At 35.5% G+C, this 26,340-nt stretch overlaps 1 protein-coding gene across 3 annotated transcripts in view; it reads right to left on the bottom strand.

Moving 5' to 3' along the window:
- LOC116170367 overlaps positions 1-26,340 on the bottom strand; it is a 631,383-nt gene that overhangs the window by 80,861 nt on the left and 524,182 nt on the right. The window contains exon 1 of one of the 3 annotated variants that reach the window (XM_031486734.1): positions 16,533-16,602. The exons of 1 other annotated variant lie outside the window; for it this stretch is intronic. The gene's annotated coding sequence lies outside the window, so the exon portion shown is untranslated. Of the gene's footprint in view, positions 1-15,978; positions 16,129-16,532; positions 16,603-26,340 lie in introns of those variants that run through there. One more of the 3 variants, XM_031486755.1, reaches the window with a different exon arrangement.

Genomic DNA, 26,340 nt, shown 5'->3' with positions numbered 1-26,340 from the left:
ACATTTTTTTGGACAGTAAAAGTTTATTTAAAAATAGAGGCTGATTAGCAAAAAAATAATGAACATGTGCGGTTTTAAAGGTTTATTCAAAACGATATGATTGTGGCGGGCTCTGTGACGTAATAAGCCCGACCAATCAGCTCCTAGAACCATTCAGATGACATAACGACTTGGCAATATTGCAGGAGAATGGCATTTATAACTTGTGTCATCTGTCACAGGCACTTGTCACTTTCGTGCTAGATGCAGTCACAGCCGTCTATAATTACAAGCCGTGCTGAGAATTATGGCAACACTGCATGGTAGGCCGATTTCCTAATTCAACTTGACAGATTTTGAGTGTATTTTATATGTGTTTTGGGTGTAATATTCCTATTTACCCGTTTTAACAGAGCGAGATTGCGACAATTTGTGTTACTCCCTACGGAATGAACAGAAATTATTATTCAGGTAAGTTGCTAAACGAAATATATCGATTCGTTGTCATAACCTCTAAAGCAGGCTACTCCTTACTGGACCCTTTACAAGCACTTTTATTTGTTCAAAGTACCTGTAAGAAGCTCAAATATGACCTACACACTACCTGGTACGTAAGTACGGTAAGTGTTTATCGTGAAAAAATACAATTAGTTTGTATTTCAGGTATTTTAGCACGGACATGTCAAATCGATTTTCTGAAGGAACCTTTCAACTTATTCCCAAGAGTTCATGGTACGGAAATTGAAGTCTATGGGGCTCCCCTCTTTAAAAGCTTCGTACCTAGACCCACTGGAGTAGCGAGTGGCTTAAAGTCTGCCATTCCGAATCACACCTGGTTGTTGATATAACCTCGCTTATGCGCAGTGATTTACTGTCCTTTTACTGAAATTAAGTGCCCAAGCGTGTGCTTCACCTCGACCTCTTTCGACAGAAGTTCACCAATTTCGGAGATCTCGATGGAAAACACATTATGATGCAGTTACCAATTTACAGCGTTCCGAATTTTAAAGTCAAATAAAAATGTTATTATCCATTTTTGGAAATGAAAAAAATATATGTACAATTGTAAGCTGCCTAAGTATCTTTCTTCTATATTAAAACCGCCAAGGCGAAACACAGGGGAGAGGAAAATGCCATTTTTCAAGAGCAACAAGACGCCATTAAAACATACATCGGCCCACCGATTGACTTTCGAACAACGTTGCCAAACTTCTCAGCATGGCTTGTAATTATAGACGGCTGTGATGCAGTTAAACATCCCTCTCAAAACGTCAAATGTGACAAACGTCAGACCCTCGCGTAAGGTTGCCAGCTCGCTTCTACGTGATTGGTTGTAGGTTTGTGACGTCTTTAGTCTGAAGCGTTTCAAATTCGGACTAAAAACAGAGCTTTTCAATAATTTATTTTGGGTTTATTTTACTCGCAAATAATAATTAAGGACACACGGGTCTTTTTATTTTTAATGTACTTTGTGGATCAGAAATAAAAAATGAAGGCGGGATGACCCCATTGGACACACCGGGGATGTTTTGAAGATAACGAAACGTTAGGGGTTGTTATCGTGCTGTTACTGAGCCAGAAACTTTATTTGCTTGGTGCAACTTTTTTACTAGCATATAATTTAGTGACTACTCAATGATCAACAGATCGCGATCGTAATGTAAAATACTGTTACAGGATATGTACTTCGGCTTCAGTTTTTTAACGTAACTGAACGGGACTCGAAAAACCCCGGTTTCTTCTTTGATTTAAAATAATCTACCCTCGTACTATAATTTTTGGACACGGACACGAATTTAATGAAACTGTATTACGCACTTTTTTATCCAACGATGAAAACTTCTATATATACCAAAGACCAAAGCTGGTCGATTTCAAATCTAAAACGTGAAAGCCCTGAGGACCGTACTGGTGTCTTTGAATACCATCTCCTCAAGTTCTCAAATTTGATTACTAGTCCAGGAAATGAAGGTTTTACCCTGGCAATTTTTTCACAATGAATCGATTAACTTGAAATTTTGACAGTAGATAGGGAATAGCCTAAGGATCAAAATCTATATCATGCCAAAGGGCGCTTTCATCTTGGGGGTAGTAATTTTTTATTGTAATTTTAACACAGGAATAGATAGAAACATTAATTTTAAGCAAAAAGTGTTCCATACATTTTTTTCGGAAAGATAATACTTCTCCAAAACATTATGGAATAATAAGGTTTTATAGTATTTTAAGTTTCGTTTCCTGGACTATACGCCCAAAATGGCAAATTATCTTTCAAAATCGCGATGTCTAATTTTTCATTGGATAGCGTCATTTTTACTACAAATCCCAGATGGTTTTAAAGGCCGTTAATCAATTAAAAAAAGCGGTTTCCACGGTATGAGTTTATCTCATGATGAGTTCATTAGTATAATTCAATATAGTCCATTTAGCAAGGCTGGCGTGGGTAGTAACCATGGTAATAGAATCATCAAAATTAGGTACGAAAAATTAAGCAGCGTACTTTAAGTAGTGTATAATGAACCTTACCACTGATGACATACTTTATAAGAAACAATAGATAACTTAACCGACGAGTTTAAATGAATTTTAGAAACGGTTTAAAATGTCAATGTTATAAAAAAGTTGTTAATTAAAGATCCTAACATCTATAATATGTACTTTAAACGTTTTTCTCAGAGACCCTGATGGACAAGAACCCATCGAGCGACGGACGATTGGGAGAAACCTTACCATTTTCGTATTTATTAGTACATATGTACATACTAGGTACTTCTCAGAACCGAATTGTTGAAGTTTATTAGCTGAACAATTTTTTAATAGATTATGGTAATTTCCTTTACGAAGATGTTTTACTAATTAGTCTATTAATTAGTACGAGTCGCCCGAAACGCCAATACGAAATTTGCCCACTCATGTCGTTTTTCTATACAGTTTTTATTGTATCAGCTCCGATTTTATTAAATCATGACACTATCTCAACCCGAAAGCCACAATTTGATGGAATCTGACCGCGAAGTTTTCTTTTATATCATCATCGCGTATGAGAAGACGGGCGTAGACGTGTGAAATTCCTTTGAAGGTTTCCGAATGAAAGAATTGATGCTAATAAAACCTGACAAACAATAGCACCTGCTGTAGACACAAAAAATTAAGTCGGCCCGCCGTTACGTGTGGGATCATACTTATTATGCTACTAATCGACATTCTTTTATTATTTGTACGAAGATTAAAAAAAAGATGTCAGCCTGAACTAATTACAAACATTGTGCCTTGTTGCAGCTGAAATGTATTATCATTAATTATAAGGAAAATGTGCTACAATATCGAGTGGACATTTACTTAATTTAGATTTAATTTTGACCATGATATAATTTTTCAAATTATACGGAACCAAAATTTCCTAGTAGCATTCTGATGTTCAAATTTTGTCAATTGATAGTTTCGCGTTACACCTTTTACCAAGTATGACTTTCACAAAATAAAATTTGTTGTAAAGAGGCCTACGAAAGTAAATACAAGATGTATATTTTTAATATTTTCGATGCTTTAAGTGTTGCAAAACATGCACAATTCAAAAGCCATGCATTGTCGTGCCACTGACGTTGTCTGTGACAATTACACCACTTTTTTTAAAAGGTGGTTCTTACTTTGTTCTTCCCCTTAAACCAAGTTTGTTTGGTCATAGGTTCTCGTTAATGTTACAGTTGTTCTTTGTTATAATTGGTGTTACATTATTGTTGTGTTCAAAGCTGCCGACACCAAACATAAATACATAAATCTTAATAAACAATTTACAAAAGCGATAAAATTTAAACAAGAACAAAGAACACTGAGAAACAAATTCAAATGAAACGAACCAATCCTGTGCTTATTTTGTAAATAATCCCCCAGATTTACACTTCATAGATTGAAATATTGTCATATACAGGGTGTCCCGCCATTATGACGTGTACATTACACAACAATACATGCAAGCTCAACTATTTGATCATTAAGGATTATTGAGTTCGCCTAGTAACGAATGCCATGAAGATCACAAGAGTGAATATAGAAGAGCGCGGAGATTCCGTATGTCATTTCGATTTTGAACGTTTATTTGTTTCCCAGATAGAAGTTAATTCTTTCGTCGCCGTATCTGTACTAACATAATAAATGGCCGATGCTCCTTAATTAAATGAAAAAAATATAGGGGGTTAAATGCCGTTTTTATTAATTTTTAAACGAATAAATCATTAATGGATATCCTCAGCAATAACAATTTAGTTAATCAGTTGAGTTTGAGCAATGTTACGAGATGTAAACTAGCGGAAAAGTGCCTACAGGGACAGTGAGTTAATGAGCTACATAAATAAATGACAGAGAAGGCGAGGCGCCGATGAGAAAGGCAAAGGACAATGGATGGAATAAGAATACCTCTTTGAAGCAGAGCAGACTCCTTTGTGGCATTACAGTGTTTGCGAAAAGTCGATACGTAAAATAATACCCATCAAAAGATAAACGAAAATGAAAGTGCGATATACTCACTTTTCATTTCCGCTTTTCCTGTCATCATAACTTTATGGAACTTTTTGTTGAAAATTTAATTAACTTTACATAGGTAGCTATTGAATTACTGGAAAATGCGCCTTTCTTAGACAATATAATATAATAATACTGCATTAGGTGCCCTCGCAGTATTTCTAAAAATCTAAATCTTCACTTGTAATGAAATTAATCAATTACTAGCGGCTTTACGCGTTTTAACTTTGCGCAAGTCAGGCACAGGTCTTCCAATTAATTTTCTAAAATCGGGAAATATCCTCTTTATCTCGGTTTCCTATTAGGGACGGCCGAAGCCGCGGAACGTCTACTTATTTCAAGACATAATTAGTTGAAGTAGGTACGTCTCGGTCCGCCTGCTCGGATGCTGTGACATCTTCATCGCGATTTAGTGTCTGCCTCCATTAATTCGAACTGTCCAATCTTTGATGACTCGCAGCAGATGTTACACTCTAAGGATAGATGAACGAAATTGCGAGACAGATTTTTTCAAAATTATAGTGAACATGACGGGAGAAGGAAATATTAAACGTAAATGGCCGACGAGATTTGCGACGAAATTGAGAATTTTTTTCTGTTTTGGTTTACTTATAAACATACTACATATAATGCATTTCATTTAAAGAGCAATCAGTTTCCCGTAATGAACTAATAACTAATCGATTGCATTTTAACAAACCACATTGCAAATTAATTAGTAGTTTTCTTTTATACAGAGTCACTAATATTCGTACCATACGGATAAGGTAAGGTTATTTGTAAAAAAGTCCTAGCCAATTATGGAAATTTGTGATCTCAGTAGTAGTCTTATTTCTAGCAAGTTTAGAACATTGTCTCCAAAGATCCCTGGACAAATTTTCCATTTTCTAGGAAATTTATTAGCGGATGCACCATCCTGTGGAGACCAGCAACGCGCTATATAAAAAATAAAGCTGATGATGATTCCCCCCAACGAAACGTTGTATTGAAAGTCTCTTGTCCTGTAGAGCTCAAATAGTGGTAATGAAAAAGTCTTTTTTATTTTTTTTGTATCTGTTCAAATAACAAGAAAAAATAAAACGAAATCGACACATTTCGGTGGCATATGTTCGGAAGTGAACGGAATTTTCTGGTTTTCTTTACAGCTCTGTAATTGCGCAGTTTTTCCCTAATTTGATTATCCTCGTATCTTCTATGGTTACCGCGATCCCCACGACAACATCTGGATCTATATGTACATTTTAATTTAGATTTTTTATTTTCTAAATTTGAAATTTCGTTCTTTTCGTAGGTATTATAAAAACTATTGAACGTAATTCGGCCGATATACAAATAAACGATTTGGTTGACCAAACCACCGCGTCCAAGGGAGAGTAGATGATAAAAAAAACCTTCCCATAGAAATTTCTTGTTATAATTGTTAAGCCGATTTCTCGAGCTAAGTGGCTGTGCGGTAGCTATCAGGAGAGAGAGAGAAAATGTTTCAAGTAAATAATTAACTTGTTTAACTAAATGTGTTTGCCTCGCGGCCAATTGTATGCATGTGTGTTCCCACAAACCTTAAAAACGGTGGAAATTTGTAAAATATTTTTTTTATTATACCTGCATCAGAATCAGGTGATAAGTACGCAGAGTGTTAAAGATTGCTAAGTAATGTTGCTTCAAATCTGACATATAAGAAATAAAATATCTTCTCAGGTCGCTTTCTGCCAATGCAAAAGATGTCTTTGGCTAGTATCCTTTGTTGGAAGTTCACAAAGGCATCTGCTGCCAAATCTGTTCCACTTCTTAATCGCAGCATGCACCAAAGCTTAGAAGATTTAAATACCTTTGCCATTTCCTTCATATACGCTAGCATTATCGATGCATTTAAGACTTTATTTTGAAGATGCATCCAATTCATCCACACCAACAACTTTTCATATTCTTTTGCAGATACCATCTTTTCTTCTGCTTCTGCATCAAGCCACTGATTTGGATGATTTTCAACCGAAGTTATGTTATTTACGACGGCATGGCAATTACGGAATTACAAATAAGCAGTCCATGTATTCGAGTTGGTTATGATTTTATTTTATTTACCTTATATTTAAATTATATTGCAGGTATAATAACAAATACTATAAGAAACACTTGTATGAATTGTCTTTAAAGTTTAAATTTAAAGGTCTTGATTATACAGTTGTTTCTCAATATATTATTTTGATACCTTCTTATTAGATATACGGGGTGTCCCAAATTTAATGATCAATTCTGTAATAGCGGATACAGTACCTAAAAATTAAATTGATAGTGAATAAATAAAATACAAAATATTTGTGTGTGAAATATTCTCATTCCCACTCCACTTGTATCATTAATTTTATTGCATTGTGAGTCCGTTGTCGCTACCTTGGCACCTGCCATTCAAAAAGCATGCGTTTACGAAAGATGTTAGCCGAAAGGTCGTTCCCTTGTTACTGATTTTTACTACTCCATCCTAAATTTTGGTACCTATTTCGGTAACGGTTGCCTTTAAGTATTGTATATATTTATCAGTGTGGAGAATTACAAGTAACATTTGAAAAACTACGGTTTGAAATATAAGAGGAGATATTTTTATGCAATCTACATAGATATGAAAGAAAAGCAAATTATTTCCACATTTCTGCAATAAAGCAGACACTTCTAAAAAATATCTTGAGAACTCTTCAAAATTTTTTTACCTTGGGGAAAAAATAGAAGTCTTACTCACCAGAATCCCCTCATAATCCCAGAAATTTGTTGCCTTCAATTTTCCCACTTTGCTTTTATTGGTGGTGAGGATTCGTTAGGCACCCATTTTGCACCGATTCTTGTTGCATTGATGGATCTCAGTGGTACACCCAGGTTTAATCGCTAGTGATAATTTTTGAAAAAATCGATATTTTGTTTTAAAGCATCAAAATTTGCCTTTTTTGCCTGTTCGGTGAGAGTATAGTATACCGAATTGGTAGATTTTCCTATGGTTACAATATTATTGCTACAAATGTTTCCAGCAAGGTGATGAAATCACCTTGGTTACTAGATTACATTCTACCATTCCAGTGCATTTGGCATGGCATGGCGGATCTCCCAACTACTAAAAGAAAAGTAACATCCATTATTAATCCCACTGCGTTTATAGATTCACTGTAGTGTAAGGAACCTGGGAAAAACGCAGGTTCCGCAAAAACCGAAACGGTACAATGCAAATGAATCTTCGTACAATAAATTGGGTACATTTTTCTTTTAGGGTCGATCATTTTGACGGCCAATTTCGCGGAGTGTGGCCTTTAGCGATTTAAATTGCGAGGAACACACCAATTCAGCACCTTTCAAGTTTGAAATAAATTCACCAGACGCACTTGTACCATTGCAATTTGCCTTGGTGCGTCGATCTGCAAATGAATAAAGGTTTTTTGCTTCCGATTTTCATCAAGTGGCCAATTGGGCCAGAGATGCCACCTGATAAATTTTTTCCAAAGTGTTTCTGCTGCAACTATAGTTTCCCGCATATGCGCAACGGTAACTTGGGCGGGCATCAATTTATTACTTATTGCACCCACTAAAAGAAGATGAAAGGACGTTTTCTGACAACACCGGAAATTCCAAAACATTAAAAATCATTTTCTGTTTCACACTTTTAGAAAATAGACACAAAAAATGTGAACAAATTTAATTGATACTATAATCATTTCCTTTGCGTACGGAAATAAATAACGCACGTTTAATTTCCATTTACCGTCGAACACTAAATCTAAAAGTAAATGCGTATGAGGACACTAAAGAAAAAATTTTAAGAAATAGTTAAAATGTTTAAAGCAGTAGTAACGGAACGTAAACACTGCCAGGCGTGACGTCTTTAATTTAGATAAATGAAACGGCTGTCAAAGGTTGACTTTAAAACAGTTTTCTGCTTCATTCGTTATGCTTTCTAATTATCACCAGACTGCTATTTTTATTCACGACTTCTTTTGTTGGCATGTATGCAGTTTGAAGCTTTGAACAGCTTTTTCGACTCTATCGTACATACATCGGTTTTGTATAAATAAAACACAAAAATGCTTTTGAATCGATTTCCTAAAGGCTCAAAAACGAGTGACGGTTTATATTGTACAAATTTTCGATACGGTTAGGTACACGATCAAAATGGCTGTTTATTGTAAGAGTAAAAGACTTTTTTATAGAGAGTATCTGTTATTAAGATCAAACTTTACCCGAGTGTTTAATAGAGGATAATTTCTGCCAAGTTACAAATCCCATTTACTGAAAGCTCATTACTGCTGTCGCCATAGATACATTTCGTTTTATCGAGCTATTCCCGTTATGTCTTTATCACTCCTTGTAGTTCCATTCAATTCCCCATTTGTTTATTGTCTCGCATTCATTTTACCCATTAATTATTTGGAATTTCCTTTTCGTGAATGAAAAGTAAAGAATTGGAGCAGTTTAATTGTTAACGCAATAAATCGCTTAGGTTTTGAACTTCATCAGAAATTAAATCGGAAAAATTAAGTTTCAATTCCGTTTGGCTACAAGCCTTTAATTTGTAGGGCGTTTATAATTAAAGTCAGTTTTATTAACGAAAGGAGCTGTAGGAAAGAGTAATTGAAATAAACCGTACAGTTTACAATTAAATCCTAAGATTTTTGTTAATTCTTGTATAGATAGAAACAGTAGAAATTAAATACAACCGACGTTCTCAATTTATCATACCATTAAACAGATCATTGAATAAGTGGATTTATAAAGACAATTATAAATTGTTAATATTGTAATTGTTTCCATGTTCTAATTAGTCATTTTTTCCCCATATTGATAACCAAATGTACCATTTTAATATGTAATTTTCAACCACTTTTATATGTTCCTTTAAACTTAAGCTTGATAATGACCTTCGGGTCGAAACTATAATCGCTGTCACCTAATGCCTTGAATCTAAAACCTGAAACAATTAAAAGAAGTATGGGGAAGGTTTAGTGTCTTTATAAATCCACTTAGTCAATTTCACCCCGTTTTGAGTCGTTATAAGATGGATAGCCACCAATTAATTCAGATCATTGAAGATAATGATGACTAAATTCTTTTAAACAAAACTCTTCTCCAAAGACAATTTATTGATTTTACCTGACAATGCTGATTATAAATATGAAAGAATAACCGAAAGTTAAGCACGAACGTTATTTTATTTAACAAACAGTAACTTTAATCTTCCTCTTCACCTTCACCAAAAATTTTTCAGTTTTGAGTTTTCATTTCAACAAAGTAGCATTAGTTGAACTCAATATTACCACACCTACTTTTTTCAGTAAAACAAAAGGAAAATAATGAGTCGGTCTGACTCTGAATTAGAAATAATTTAAATTCTCAAATTTGACAAATACACCCATAAAATTTCTGTATGCACATGTTATAATAAAGATAAAGTTGGTAATTAATGGGCCCATGAATTTGTCAGATTTATTGAAATTCAAGATATTTAACCAATTAATTTTATGGATTAAGACTAAATAAGACTAACCTTGTAACAATGAATCTTCTCGTAAATAAACAAATCGAATCGTGAACAGCGACTAGGTGATCATAAGGGGCCGGGGCAATTCGTGGAATGCCCACACGTCAGGTTCGGTCTAGTGTCCCTTGTACACTTGTCGGTGATGTGGGCACGGTCGGGAGTAGAAGTGAGGCACTATTCCCACCACTTTTTTGTGACGTCATGCCCTTGAGAAGTCATCCAACCTTGGAGAACCTTGGGACCGCCCACTATTTAGGCTTCATAGAATGGGACCAACATTTGCTGACGTTCGTAGCGGGTAGGCTTTTATTGGTTGCAAAATCCAGGAATGCTCGATATTGCGTAAGCCAAATCACCAAGTTCATTTTAAACGTGTTATTTGCACACAAAGTATATGGGGTGATTGCGTAATCATATAATGTCCCTCGCATTGTTTATATCCTAGATATGCAAATACAGATCCGTAAAAACGATTCCATGGAGCACACCACAGACATAAAAAGAAAGAGAAACCCACTCCAAAGATAATATGGTAAAGTGAAAACAATAAATCCCTTATGGTAGCCACAAAGTCAGAAAAATAATGGCGTACCAAAAAAAAAACATTTGCATGTAATCAATGCGAAAGCAGAAACTTCTCTGCGGGGAAAGAAATATAAATGCAAGGGCAGGTAACATAAACTTAAGGGAGGGGTAGCCAGAAATACCGCGGAAAACATCTGCACGACGACCTCCGTCAGCGAAACAAAGAACATCGTAAAAGAAGCCTTTACTAAAATAACGAATTTATTACAGAAATTAACTTCAATCTTAAACTAGTGGATTACCTAGATGAGGTAAGAATATCAAGTAAAACATCGAATTTAAAAATATAAACGAGATTTGAATTACAAGCGAAAAGAACGTAACACGCTCCACTTAATGCCCAAAAACCAGACACTCTCAACTTCGTCTCTACTATTTTTCAATTTTACAAAGACCACCTACAAAATGGTGCTAATAAGTTAGATCGACCATCTTTTATCATTAGTTCGTAGACTTCGATGCCCAGCCGAATAACGTGCGCATGAAGACCATTAATTAAAACCCACAGCCGTTTAAAAACACTCAGCGCATCACACACTTATCCATTAAGGGGTCGCCACACTGAACGCGGTCTGCCCGCCGCGGGCAATCGCTTGCGATCAGCCGCGCGGTCTAGTATGTCACACAGGATGCGGTACATGCCGCGGTTCGTAACAAAATTTGATTAGTATAGTCTCGTTCGTTGCTTAGTAAGCATGAATGAGTATCAAAGTTCTTCCTCTGACAAGGAATTATTGTTGCTCGCAGCTACCCTTGATAGTGAACCGCGAAGGCGCTGCTAGGTGCACAAGATTAATCAACAACGAAGACAGCTCGGCGACTGCAGCTTGCAGACAGACTAAACACTTTCACTACCTGAGCCTGAGTGTACCACTCTGATATCTCGTATCTGATTGGAGACCGCGCGCGACAGACCGCCAGAAACTGTTGGCGAGGCGATCCAAATCTGCCCGCGCGACGGATTGCAAGTGGACAAGCGGTCTACCGCGTCCTGTGTGACATGCTTCATAAGAAAAGCATTAAACAATTCAACGCGGCGGACCGCCAGCGGTTGCCCGCGCGGCAGACCGCGTTCAGTGTGGCGACCCCTTTACATCACAACGAACAAATCTGATTCGGCTGTTTTCGTTATAATCATGTCTAGTAATCAGAGTTTCTTGTTGAAATTTTACGAAATCTTTTCAGGAATTCTTAAAAAATGTTTCTTGGAATCCGTTCGAAGCTCCAAGAATTTTGGATGAATCTTACAATGTCTTTTTTAAATTCATTTGGAGATGAAATTTTTGAATTTTGAGATGCCGTGCTCATTTGAATTGTCCGGATTCTTTAAACAATCTTACACTTTTTTGGACCTTCTTGTGGTGTTCTGGGAGGGCAGCACGTAAGTGCAAGGTTCATTTATTCTTAGGGAATACTAAAAACATGTTGTTTTGTTTGCGCTGTTGATATTAATAATAAAACATCACAAAGCATGGAAACTTTGGAAGTTTGTTTTAAAAAGTAGAACTGGTCCGTTTTTCGAGCCGGTGAGCGTATGATACTCACTGATACAAAAATTGCTCCTGTGTAAAAAATCCAGTCGAAGGGGAAACAATTAGATAATAAAGTTTCTTAGTAAAAGACAGGATCAACCCCGTGATTATAACGATCCTTCACATTTCTAATTTGAGTGTTTTCCGGTAGAGCTTAATTGAAAACGTATCTCGCTAAAGAGATCATAATGGCTCAATACGTAACAATTAAAAGTTTAAATAACAATTAGGTAACTTTTAGTGCGACGCTATTCATTAATTAGCCATTACTCTCTGATCACTTCCATACAGCAACATTTACTGTTAAGCAAAAAAAGGTGAAAAGCTTTTTAATAGAGCACTAACTTTTTTGCACTAAAATAGTTCTTTTATTACTTCAATTCAATTAGCTTAGTAGCTTAACGTCATTTTGGTGAGCAGAGCCTGTGCAGACGATATTTCATTTTATTATTTCTGTCTCCTAATACGTCGCAGATGCTACCGTTGACTTTATTTCTATTTTATGTGGTATTCTAAAGTATTTTTATAGGTTACCGCTTTAAATAAAACTCGACGCCACAGGATATGGTTAATTGAACTACTTATAATATTGTTGTTGAAAATTTATGTAACCCATTTGTTTGCTTAAACAGGTCCCTGTTGGCCACTTCCACGAAAACAACTGACTAATTACCACTGTAGATGAGAGAAATGTTGCTGAATGATAATTACCGATGTATTATAAGCTGCGTTTAGAAAAGTTTGGCCCCGGCCTGATGAAAGGAGAAGTTTGTTACACGATTATAATCCCCTTGCTTTTTAGAATATTATGGGGTTGGGGTGCACTTTAAATTTCGTCTTGAACGCCGTCGTAACCTCGTTAGGAGTTTGTCTCAACAATACAAACTTCACAGTTCCGTAGTTTAATGCATGCATTAGTAAAGTTTGTTTAATTAAGAAATCTTGTTTGATATTTGCAGGTGCTAATTAATTAAAACGTAACTAAGTTTGCAGACCCGCTTGATGGCTAATTATAGACCTCACTACTGTTTCATGCATCGTTTTAATTAAATTCAGAAATTCGAAATGTAATTTGTTGACGCAATTTACATTCTTTGTGCGATATTTAAATTTCCGTACTCACCTCTGTCTCTAAAACGAATGTAATAAACATTAAAGTTAAATTTATGGCTTAAACATTAATTGGACTAATTTGATAAATGATGATGGCTTAAAAAATGTAAGCGGTACGTGCTTTAAAATGGATTAATGCTAAGGTAATGGAGATTCATTTATATAAATTGAAAAATTCAAATACTGCGCATCAAAATGAATATTTAGGAAAAAGTGGTACGTTGAGAGCAGTTTCTGCGTATGGGCGAAGTGGGATTTATTCGAACATCGACAGATAATCGTCTTAAGTGAAATCTTGCAAAAGGGGCACCTGCTATGAGGATTTTATAGATTTAAACCTTTCAAATAGTAGCAGTGAAATGGTATACATATATGGCATATGACTATACTTTACATGTTGCGTTTTATTACATATTACATGTAAAGACTACTTACACTAATATCTGATGCTGATCAAGTCAACTTGATGTTTAAAGAATGAAGAGTAATATATATTTTATTGAACACGTGATCCTCATCAAATTCCCCAGGAAAACTATACTAAGCAAGGGATTAATTTGCGCATAGGTTGAACACATTAAAGCCTTGGGGTGCTTTGAAATGACATATTTGCCCATTGTTTTAGTTCATATTAAAAATTGGTCTCCCATGTGTGGAATAGTACGTACGAAAAATACGCCTTAGCCACCCGCGCGAGTACGATTTGGTTGAATAAATAGATATTTTGATCCCCTCAATAAAAATTGTGTCGTACCTGTAATGGCCAATTCATGCTCAATTTGTTGTTGTCCTATGATTTCAACGCATATTTGAGAAATTGTTCTTTATGACTGTATTTTTCTCTCTCATGTTTCATTAGTATATTACGTGCAAATTTGAACAACCGTTGACTTTACGACGTATGGCATGCTATACAAAGAGTATTCAGAATGTATCGAGAAAATGTGTCACAAACATAGTGAAGCATAGATTTTTTCTTTTCGGTGATCTAATCCGTCACCTATTTCGTAAAAAATGTTTGTAATAAATTACAGATAGAAATACCAGGTCTTACGGTTTTGTGTTACATCCTAGGTACATCCACGATCAGCATTAGCAAAATGTAGAAATTCTAAATAATATATAACATTTAAAAAAATTCCGCATCGGTGGGGAATCGAACTCGGGCGACATGAGTTGGAAAATGCGCTAAAAAACCATACTATTCGAAAAACAAAAATAAGGCAGTGGAGGACGGTTTTATTATTTTTTAATAAATTACTGAAAAATAAAATAATTTTCTATCAATATAGATTCGTTTAATTTGTTTAAATGTTCAACCTAATGTCTAAAAATTTTCGTAAAGGACCAAAAACCATAATACCACTATGAGCTATGTGAATAATTTGTAAAGGAAGCAGTAACTCGAAATGTGTGCTTAATATGATAATTATAATTAGGATCATTTTAAATAACTCTCACACAAACTCAAACTCTAACGGCACGTTTTTCATCTGTTACAGCGAAAATCTGGATAAAACTTTAATTAAATTTTTTTGGTCCTCAGTAGCTTTAACCACCTCTTCACAATTCCAAATAATTGAATTTATAATTATTATTTAGACACGTGGCGCAACTCTGAGTACTAACAAAAAAATTAACTATGAACACTCTTACATCCTGGATCGTAATTTGGGCTCGATTAAACTCACGAGTAATCATTTACACACAACACAAATTTATTCGACCAAAATCAATGAATAATGCTGTAAAAACGAAAGGCACTCAGCGCCTACAAACAAAGTACAACGCACATGCGATCGATTGTTGAAAAGAAAATTCTAATTACAGAGTATATAATCTTTACATCCGGTCATAACTGTTGCAATTATTTAACAGACGCACAACCACAAACACCAACTGATGTTGCTTCGGAATTGTCATTTCTTTACTTCCACTAGATTCTTGATTTAAACAAACTGGCTTTCATACTTTAAAGAAAGGCCACACATACACAACACTCAAACTACTTTTTCTTATACGTGACACAACGCTTGAGCTAAACTCGAACTAGAGCAATTCACTTTTATAACGGCGGATTGAAATGAGATAAACTTTTAAAAAACACTTAACGCAATTATTTCCAGATGTTCCTAAACTTTCTTAACGTAATCCAACTGAACAATAAATCAATCAAAATACAGGGAGATTATTTAAACAAAATTAAACCTCCAATAATTCTAATACATAAAATTAGATTGACTTCAAATTCAATGTGATCGAATCTGTATCCAATCCAAATTAACAATCACATTTAACCTTAAAAATTGAATTTGAGATTATACAGGAAGACCCATCATTTCTACAGGTCCAAATATATGGGGTATCCGCCCCCACTCATAATTTATATGGTAGTGTGAAGGTAAGGAGATCTGTTCAGGTTATCCTTTTTGTGACAAATTCATATATTTATTAAATATAAGGAAAAGGGATATATAAAAGTTTTGCATCAGGATACGTAGATCCATGTTACTGTTTGTCACATACACATTACGCGTATGCGTAGGAAAAAATAATTAAAGTCATAAAACTATTGCTCTTGACACCTTCTGAGCAATCAGGATCGAACACGTTCCTAACCTATGACAAAAATATTCTATTTTAAGATTTGAGTTTAATCAACATCATTGCCCTGTTTCACAAACGATGATTAAAGTTAATCGACGGCTAAAAATATTTGAATGGAAAACATCTTACCTTATAATCAAAGGTGGCTAACATTCTACTTTTTTTAATCGGACAAATAATCTCGTTAGTTAACCGAGATATCCATGGTGCGGCACGAAAAAAGCCACCCAGTATACAGTCAACCTCGTGACCTTTGCCATGAATTCAATGATATGCCGTTTACAGATCTGACAAAACTAGTCCATTATAAAGAGCATTCTACTTGTTTAGTATATTTATGCATTTCCGTTAAATAAATCTGATCAATAAACGTTAGTATTTTATTGCTAATAATGTGCATTTAAAACGGGTCATGAACAATAGGTCACAACTAACTATCCTGTTTTAGTGCAATAACCAATACCAATACTATTTATATGTATGTATATTTCAGTTTAACAATTATAGCTTCTTCATGAGATATTACAACAAATCGATTGTATTATTTACAAATACCAATCGATGTTTGGATTCGTTTAATATTAGTTCGTATATTTACAAGTTTAAAGTGTCAATGAGTCAATGAGCACACTTCAGTTACGTACCTAATGTAAAAATAGTCGTGCAAGATCAAGTTAACTTACCGTGTAATGGGGTGAAATTGATTTCATGGGGTGACTTTGATAACTATATCGAAAATATGGGTATTTGAATTTGGCGCGCGCATTGCTGCGCGAATGTAAAATCTAACTGTCATATCTTGTTTACCGCCAGTGACTGAAGGAAAGTTGTGCGTGTTCGCGCTTTTCAAGAGCGAGTTGTTCCTGTAATAGGCTGTGAAATCGGTAAGTACTTTACACGATGATTTTAAACTTCTCAAAATTTGTGCCACATTTCTGTTTTGAAATGGGTTAGATCAGTTCCTTTAATCATTTCATGTTTCTTCATAACCTATACCATGATTTACTGCGCTTTTACATTTTGATCGTTATTCCTTTGAACATAATTTAAACGTATACAAGACGGGGTGAAATTGATCACAACAACGGGGTGTTTTTGATCAGTGATTTGGTAGATGTAAAAATTTCTTGGCATTATCCCGAACATTTTTTTAAATATTAGCTTAAAGATTTTGTTACAGATACATAATGCCACGATCCTATAAAAGGAAATTGGGTGCGCGTAGATACCGAGACTATGACGATCAATCTGTTGAAGGTGCTTTACAAAGAGTAATCGATGATGGATGGAGTTTAAGAAAGGCGGCAAAGGAATTCAAAATTCCATATGGTACTTTGAATAATAGGTACCATGGACGTCATATTAAGTGCAATGGCGGACAAACGATATTTAATTTGGTTGAAGAACGGTCCATTCTAAAGTGTGCCGGTGTTTGCGGTGAATGGGGGTTTCCCCTTAACTTATCAGACTTAAGGCATATGGCTAAAAATTTGTTGGACATGCAGGGGCGTTCAGTCCGACAATTTAATAACAACTTACCTGGCGTGGACTGGGTGCACTCACTTTTAACAAGACATAAAAAGGACATTACCCAACGGCTTGCTGCTAATATTAAAAGAGCACGTGCTGATGTATCTCGAGAAATTTTAATAAGAGTATTTTAATAATCTTGAAAACACATTAAAAAATGTTCCTGCATGTAACGTGTACAACTACGACGAGACTAATTTAGTCGACGACCCTGGACGCAAGAAACTTTTGTATCGTCGTGGAGTAAAATATCCTGAGAGGGTGTGCAACTACACTAAATCGGCTACTACCATAATGATGTGTGGCTCAGCATCAGGGGTCCTTTTACCCCCCTATATAATTTATCGTTCCGAAAAAATGTGGAACCAATGGACCGAAAATGGTCCAAAATCATCTCCTTGTTGCAGTGAAAGATGCTGTGCCAGCGGTTCCCGTTACAACAGAACAAGCCATGGTTGGATGGATGCGGAAACGTTTACCGATTGGTTCAAATCCGCATTTTTACCGCACGCGAAGCGGCTTGAAGGTCGAAAAGTTTTAATAGGCGATAATCTCGCATCCCACTTTACGGACGAAGTAATAAATCTGTGTGAAACTAATAACATCGGTTTTGTATGTCTACCTAAGAACGCGACACATTTATGCCAACCATTAGATGTGGGTTTTTTTAGACCCTTCAAAATGGCTTGGAGAGACGTTCTCCTTAGATGGAAAAACGCACATCCGTCCCTTTCTTCCATTGATAAGAGGGATTTTCCACATTTGCTGCAATCAACGTTGGTGGAAATGGATAACAAGAAATCAAAGGAAAATGATGAGCAAAATGCGATTACCAGAAGTCTTATATCATCATTTGATGCAACGGGTATTGCACCATTCAACAGAAATCGCGTGCTGGACAAATTGCCAAGAGATAATGTAGAAGAAGGTGAAATACAAAATGCTCTTGTAAATTATTTGAAAGAGAAGAGATTTACGAACACACCCTCTAGACGTACAAACAAGCGCACAAGATTAGTTGTGGAGCCGGGAAAAAGTGTAACCGCTAAACGTTCAAGTAGCAGCAGTTCTGAGAGTGACGTGGATGGGCCTGTGACTAATGACAATTCCGAAGAAGACATTGATGTTGATGATCCTTTCTTCATATTACAAGAAAATGAAGAAACAGAATACTTAGAGGTCAACAAAGATGAAATAAAAAAAGGAACTTATGTATTGGTAAAAGTGCTTGGTGGGATGCGTAAAACGGTAAATTATCGATATGTTGCGATTGTTCAAAATGTATTGGATGATGAACTTGAGGTGGTAGGCATGAAATCTGTGGATTGCGCAAAATTAACTTTTAGAGTGGAAGAAAATGACGAATTTACTGTAGACTTTGAAGACATTATCGCAATTTTACCAGAACCAACTGTTGATACTAGCAAGGACATAGTGCAATACGTGTTTAAAAAAGTCGTAGATGTCAAAGAGATTTAATTTAGATTATGTTTTAAAGCGTTATAAATGAGTTTACTTTTATTTTATGTATTATACTTCCAAAGATTTGATTTAATAAACATTTGTTTGCATCATGGTCAATTTCGCCCCTATGAACAATTTCCCCCCTAAACACAAAAATTGAAATAACTTTTTAACCAGTGCATGAACTTCAGTCGGGGTTAAATTGTTCACCTTTAAATGCAATTCCCCATGTATCTACGTTAACATCGCGATACTGATCAAAGTGACCCCAAACCATGTATGAAGTTGATCATTGCATTTATTGCCATTATTTACCAAACAAAAAGCGTTTTTTGTTCTTCTATTGATTGAAACATTATCCTAACACGAGTGGGCTATGATATAAATAAAGAAACAGTAAACAAAGTATTGTCGTAAATAAATACAGCGGCTTAAAGCTTTCAACTGATCAATTTAACCCCATTCCACGGTACCTACATTGATATTAAATTTCTTCAGCGTTGGGCCCTTTCTCTTCATTTTAGAAGTGAGATTTCTCTCTATAAAACCTGGGACTAGAAAGAAGAAAGTAAAACACCTGTCCCACTTCTCATGATGCGGGACCGCATCCCTACGATCTGCCTGGAATTTGTCATTTACCACTGCAAGGGATCTTGCAATAGTTTTAATTTAAGTTTCTTTTTCTCTCCGTTTAATTTATGTAGTGCATTTGGAATTAATATTAACTTGGTTTTTTTAAGTGATGGTAACCTCAACACAACAGTAATTGTTTAATGAGGTACCTATCTGCGATTCATCTAGTCTTATTTACTTGTTTTAGTTTATTATTTTTTTTTAGAACATATTGTTATTTTTTGTCTGTTTTTGTGTATACAATGATGAACGTGGAAATAAAAGTATCTATCTAATACCAAGAACTGCAATTGTAGGAAGGAAAATATAACATACATAAAGTTATATAATCCACGTCAAAGTTTTCCAACCTAATTTGCCGTTTTTTGCTGCCATAATGGAAAATACACGATCTACATAATTTTAGTTCCTGGTAGTGTTTGTATATCATTGAGAGCCACTGGCGCTTTTTTCGAAATGAAATTCAGAAACAAGCGCCAAATTTGCCACCAGCTTCAATATCTGACTTCTGGTTGAGATTTCGTTTTGGCAACAGACATTTTCGGTCTCGGCGGGGTCGAAATAGGGGGCTTCCAAAAAGTAATATGAAATGCTCCTCAAATTTTAACGAGAGGACTTTTAGAATATTTAACTACAACTAGACTATAAGGATTTCTTTATCGCTGCGTGAAAGCTACTTAATTTGAAGATAAACAGTTGTTCGCCGTAAACACAGGTGTTAGTTTATCGAAGATGCGTAGTAAGGGCGCCGGCGTTTTTCCTTTTGAAGTTTTGCTGGTGGCTAAAGTGAATTTGATTGGTGAACGTTGACAGTACAGAAGTAGGATGGGAAGAATTAGAAGGGAAGAATGTTGTTAAATAGGTGGCAGGCATTAAACAGAACTTTTTGGTTAGTTTTCTTTTTATGAAAGGCAGCCAGTCTTTGTAGTTGTAAAGTTTTTGCAGAAGAAAGTCCAGACAGTGTTTTTCACTACTAGCCTATGATGATTGTTAAACAGGTGGCAGGCATTAAACAGAACTTTTTGGTTAGTTTTATTTTTATGAAAGACAGCCAGTCTTTGTAGTTGTAAAGTTTTTGCAGAAGAAAGTCCAGACAGTGTTTTTCACTACTAGCCTATGATGATTAATTTCTTACTTTTTTACTTGGAAAGTAGACATTTCTACAGAAACTGCCTTCCTGTCCAAAATTGCCACAGTTACAATTTTTGTTTGTTAACTAAATACTACCATTGTGTATAAATAACCATGATACTACAATAGACTGTGCCAGTATTTGTGCAGAATTACACCACCATTCGTATATCCATCAGATTATACAATAAATACGTTGTACGAGTGCGCATTTTCATTATACAACCTCACTTTGTACAGCTTTCGTTCGTAGTAGGTCCATAGTAACGGGTGAGGGCAATCTTGAAAAAAATTAAAGAACACAACAAGAAAATAAAAAAAGCATTTAAAATAAAGATACATTTTTAGTTTTTAAAGATGACGTCTCTCTCTCAACAAGCACTCAAGGTCCCATATAAAGTTCATTTGTGGGACATTTAAAGTAAACGTTACAAGTATTAGTGGTTGTGCATTATAGCGTAGTCTCTAATAATCCGACTTTTTAATAGATTTCTGAATCAGTGAATTTTCAAAGTGCTTACTTAACGATGCATTTTGCCCTTTTAACAAAGATCTAATTGAAATTTGACAGCAAACACAAAGCAATAATATCCATTAACGCTGCATAACTGAAAACTCCGCATTTTACAGCGTATTTAGACAGTGTGCGACTTCAGTTTTAGATCAATGTTTCATCCAAGTTTTCAATATTTAATACCTACATAATTGGACTTTTCGTTAGTTTTCAGATCTTTATTATCGGCTACAAGTTTTATAAACATTCATCTTCCAGCAGAGCGCTAGGCAAGTACGACAAATTTGGCGTAATTGTAGGGAGCCGAAATGTTGGTAAAAATCTAAAATCTAAGTATAGCATACTGGACCATTCTGCTAGTTGTCGATCACGATATAACGATTTGTTCCAGGCTATGTAAAATTGCCACTTGGTACTTATTAAACAGGGTAGAGTATTACAAAATGCAAAGCCCCTTTGAATTATTCGATATAACCCCCTTCGTTATCAATAATGTATAAGATTGAAGAAATGACAGCCTATTCTAATCGAATTTTACGTGAAGTCTCTATTTGTATAATTTATGAAGCGAACCACACATACAATAATGTATTCAAATTTACGCCCAGTTTAGGCAATTAAAAATTTAAATTTGAAATCATTCGTGATTTATGCGTTTTATAAATTTCTATATATGGTTTTTCGTTTAATTATATATAAAATGGAGATTAACTTTGAATTAATGCGTTCACGAATGTGCGTGTATAGCAATGTAATTGAGAGAAGGGCCACAAATTTGGTCGATGAATCTACAATTGTACTTAAAGCTTCAGGTATCTTAATGGAGGTCGCGTAATATGGAATTAGAGAGCAACAATTAGAGTTCCACTTCCTGAAGATAAGCCCGGGCTTTGTTTGGGTTTCAAATTTGTCTTTAACGTATTTATGCGTCGGAAGGGGTGTTGCATAATCAAGCATTCCCGCATTAAAAAACGTAATTGCGAAATTCTTTGACAGCCGAACAAAATAATTTGTGATAATGAATATAAATTTGGGCCGAAAACGTCAACGTAATAGCATTCATGCAACATTGTTAAAGTGAAATGAATTTCAGAACAGCGTGGTTTCCCGCAGGCCAATTTAAGCCAGACCGCACATTGTTAGCATCGAAAATATGACACAACCATCCGATACCTGAACGGGTTAATTACCCGCTAATCCAATTCACGGTTCTGCACTTTATTTACATGGCTTGTTTACCGGACGCGTACTTTCTCGGCGAATATGATAAGAAATTTAATTATGCAACTGCAATTGGTTTGTATTGTAATCACCGTTAAAATTCATGTTACAGAAATAAAGACAAAGACTTGACGTCGTTGATACAATGATGTTACAGTGTTCAGTTTCATGCACTGGGAATTACCTGACATAAGCTTTGGCTTTTGAGCTTGAAAAGCGGAAATAGTTGGAAATATGTGCATAGAGAAGGTACATAACGGTGCAAGTTAAATAAAGTTGAAATTTATTCAGTATACTGTTGAGTGAAATGGGTTACAAAAAAAATATTTGCTTTTTGCACATGCACTAGATCTCAAAATGAAAATCGTTCATAGCTGTTTTTATGTAAAATATGGATATTGCAACTAGTATTTATTTTGGAGCGCACGTATTATCAAGATATGAAAAAGGCCAGCAACTTTTTTTGTAATTGTGCAGTCGCCTAGGTTTCACGATGATAACGATTATGTCGTCATTTACAGAATTTTTTCAGTTGTGATTTAAAGGTCCCGATAACCCATAAACTTCGGCAGTTGTTGATAAATCTTACAAATAATTTCCATATTTAAGTTATTGCAAATCAATTTTGGGGATAGGGAACTAACGCACGCAGTTAGAAGTGAATTTTTCATAGAGTTCGAAGTCTCATTAGTTGTGTTTTGTTTTATGAAATAAAACCTTTCATTTATTTTGTCAGTCTAAAGTTCTGCGTGACATTTTTCAACCTTGTATTTTTGTTTAAGCTCAAAGCGATTTTCCATCAGGTAGGGCCTACTTTGAACTTTTAGTGACGTAAATGTAAATGAAATTGAATGTTAACATCGCATAATTAGCACCCCACTTCTGCAGAACAAAAATTCGCAAGTTTTCTGTTTGAGGCCGCAAAGGAAAAGAAGCATAACTGACGGCAGGGGCAAACGTCAGCATATACAAAGTATTGCACTGCTTGTAAGCAAAAAGAAACAAAAGACATTTCCTATAAGAAAACCCATTCGGCGATTAGTTAAACCAAGAAACAAATTATCTAAGACGGGTATAAAGGTGTTACATCGAAGACTTAAAATATTATTACTCCTTTAATTAGAAAATTCTCCGCGCCACTCGTAATTGATTTTCATTAATTTCTGCTAGTAATTGCAGGTATTTTCATTAAGCTTACGCAATTCCTTCCATAGCCGGTTTCAGTCGAATATTACTGAGTTATAGTTCCTTTATTTGCAATCTGTCTGTTTGCCAAACCACCCCCGGTTAGCCAATTTAATTAAAAACTCAGATACAGGGCTCTAAAGCGGCGAATTTTTCCAACTTATGAATTATGAGGGTTTGTTCCTTTTGTGATTAGATTTTGCATAATAACCGGCTACTTTGTATCAAATGTTCAAGTTTGATTAATAATTTGTTTTAATTTTAAAATTGAGTTTATTGTTGGAGATGCTAAAATTGTTAGGTTGTTTCCCTTTCTTCAAAGTTCGCTGAAGGGTATTTAACGTTCACTGTAAATTGAAATAATACAACAAGCGGATATTAATTTTTAAATAACCGTACGCTTATTTTTCGACGTTCTCGTCATGGGAGATCGACGAATGTCCTGTTAGTTAAAGACCTTTAGTTCGATAATTAGATTATTTGGATTCATTACTGAGCTATTCAAACTAATTGAATGCCTTATTCATGTATATGTTTGGATATAGTAACAGTACAGCACATTTTCTAAATGCCATACATGCATTGTAGTGCATAGATTCCATTATTGTTTGGTATGGCCGATATTACGTTGCGAGTTTACAATACCGGGATATTGTCAAATTATAACTGTGTCTCATTTTGTTTCCTCGTTATAGCATCGCCAATGCTAGTACAAACATTATCCACCACTACAAATAATTACGCTTCAAGTAATATGCAATTGTGGGCTCTCTAATATGCGCATCGTCATATGCATTTACTTGCATTTGTTTTGGTAGAATACAACGGAAATACGTTCCATGTTCTTTTATTCTTCTTAACGAAATTTATTACAGGGTTGCTCAGTTAAAAAGGATAAAACAAAGTACGGCTTTAAAAGAAAAGTCATTTAAGTTAGACGATTATTAATTCACAATTTTGCCTTTGAAAAGTACATTTTTATTTATCTCTTGAACAAATTCCAACTTAAGATTGCATTTAAATTTAAAAGACGTATTTTGGATAAATAAATGTTTTATTTTCGCCTTTGCTTCGAGCAGAACAATCGCTATACTCTTACAATAAAGCACAAAGATGCTAGGTATTATTTATATGACATTTGAAAACAATTTACATTTCTAGAATAGATTCTTATTAAAATTTAACAATTGAAACACAATCGGAAGCTATTTATTTTACGCCGGAGAATTCAAGACTGCTTATGCGGTATATAGGGTGGCGCGTCTGAAACGATGGAATATGACCCTAGGGGGGCATAATTGACGGCGATTTTTATTTGTTGCTGACTTTCTCCCCACCACAACCGAATTTAAAGTATTCAATAGCACCATTTCTATTCATCTGTGTGAATAAACTGACATTCGTGATAACCGTTTGTTCTAGTAGTTCCGTCTCTTTCGCATACATTAATCCTAGGTATGGATTTTTGTTTAGCTACGGATATTGTTCCGGATATCTGGTATTTTGGAAAAGTCTAGAAATCGGTAGTTTTCGGCATGGAAAATCATTGCAATCTAACCCTTGAACAACAATCTCGATTTATTAAAAACTCAATTTGACGTTATGGGAAGGGCGTTCCGATTCCTTTGAAAATAGATTTTGTGATGATTTAAGAGAATTAAATAGGGTTACAAAAATAGACGCTTATCCCCTGCCCTACATTTAAGCAATTTTAGATAGACTGCACGGTGCAAAATATTTGAGTTCCCTTGATATTAAATCGGCCTATTAGCAAACACCATGCTGGTTATTTTTTGACGTTACTCAAAACCAATACAAATGTTCAATTTCAGTCATTCATATACGTTCTAGCCAATCAAAACGTTATTATAGTGGGAATAAACAAGGTTTTCCTGCGAGAATATGAAGAGCTAAGACATATGGTACCTCAAAATGCAGGGGAGGCACCTGCAAAATACGTTTCCCACCATGCGGTGTTAAAAGAGGAAAGTTGAACCACAACATTACGAGTGGTGTTTGATGCCTCGGCCAGTTTAAGAAAAAAACCAGAACGAGGTGATGGCAACTGGTTCAAAACTACAAGAAGATTTGTGCGGAAATGGGGCAAGAAAACCCTACCGCGGTTGGAGCTCCGTGGGTCAGTACTGGCGGCCAAGATATACAAACCCTCAACATCAAAACAATCAGTCCCCCCTGGATGCAATGGGACTACTAAGAGTAGGGGCAGATTAACGCAGTCTCCACGGCGACACAAGAAAAACGCCCTCTAATAATTCCTAAAAGAGCCATTTGGGCACACTAATCGTAAAGGATGCCCATATCAGATCCTTTCGTGACAGAAACCAACTCATATTCCATTGGTGAGACGAAAATACTGGATACTGCGAGCAAGAAATCTGGTTCACCGGGAAGTCAGAAGCTGCAAACGCGATTCAACCACAGTACCGCGCAACCGTTAATGGGGAATCTTCCACCATACGGGTAATAAGGCACACCCTTTCGCAACCACGGGACGAGACTGCGCATAACCTTGGGATTTCTGGAAAATTTGGTCAAATAAGTCACCGCCAAAGGGAACGGTAATCGAGCTGGAAGCCGAAACATCGAGACCCGTATCACTCCAAAAACGACCTTCTTTTCTGATGAATTTAGAACAGACCTACTTTCCTGCTAACCGCCCAAGATGTTCATTTAGAACAGATTACCACCAAAATTAAGGAAATATAAATATATGTGGACTACTAGGAAGTAAAACGCAAGATAAGACAACCCTAACGCTACACCGTTAGTGAACAAAAGGGGATTGAACTTTG

Source organism: Photinus pyralis, unplaced genomic scaffold (assembly GCF_008802855.1).
Source record: "Photinus pyralis isolate 1611_PpyrPB1 unplaced genomic scaffold, Ppyr1.3 Ppyr1.4_LG1, whole genome shotgun sequence".
Classification (NCBI taxonomy): domain Eukaryota; kingdom Metazoa; phylum Arthropoda; class Insecta; order Coleoptera; family Lampyridae; genus Photinus; species Photinus pyralis.
The sequence above is the reverse complement of the archived record's forward strand: the minus strand, read 5'-3'. Positions and strand labels throughout refer to the sequence as shown.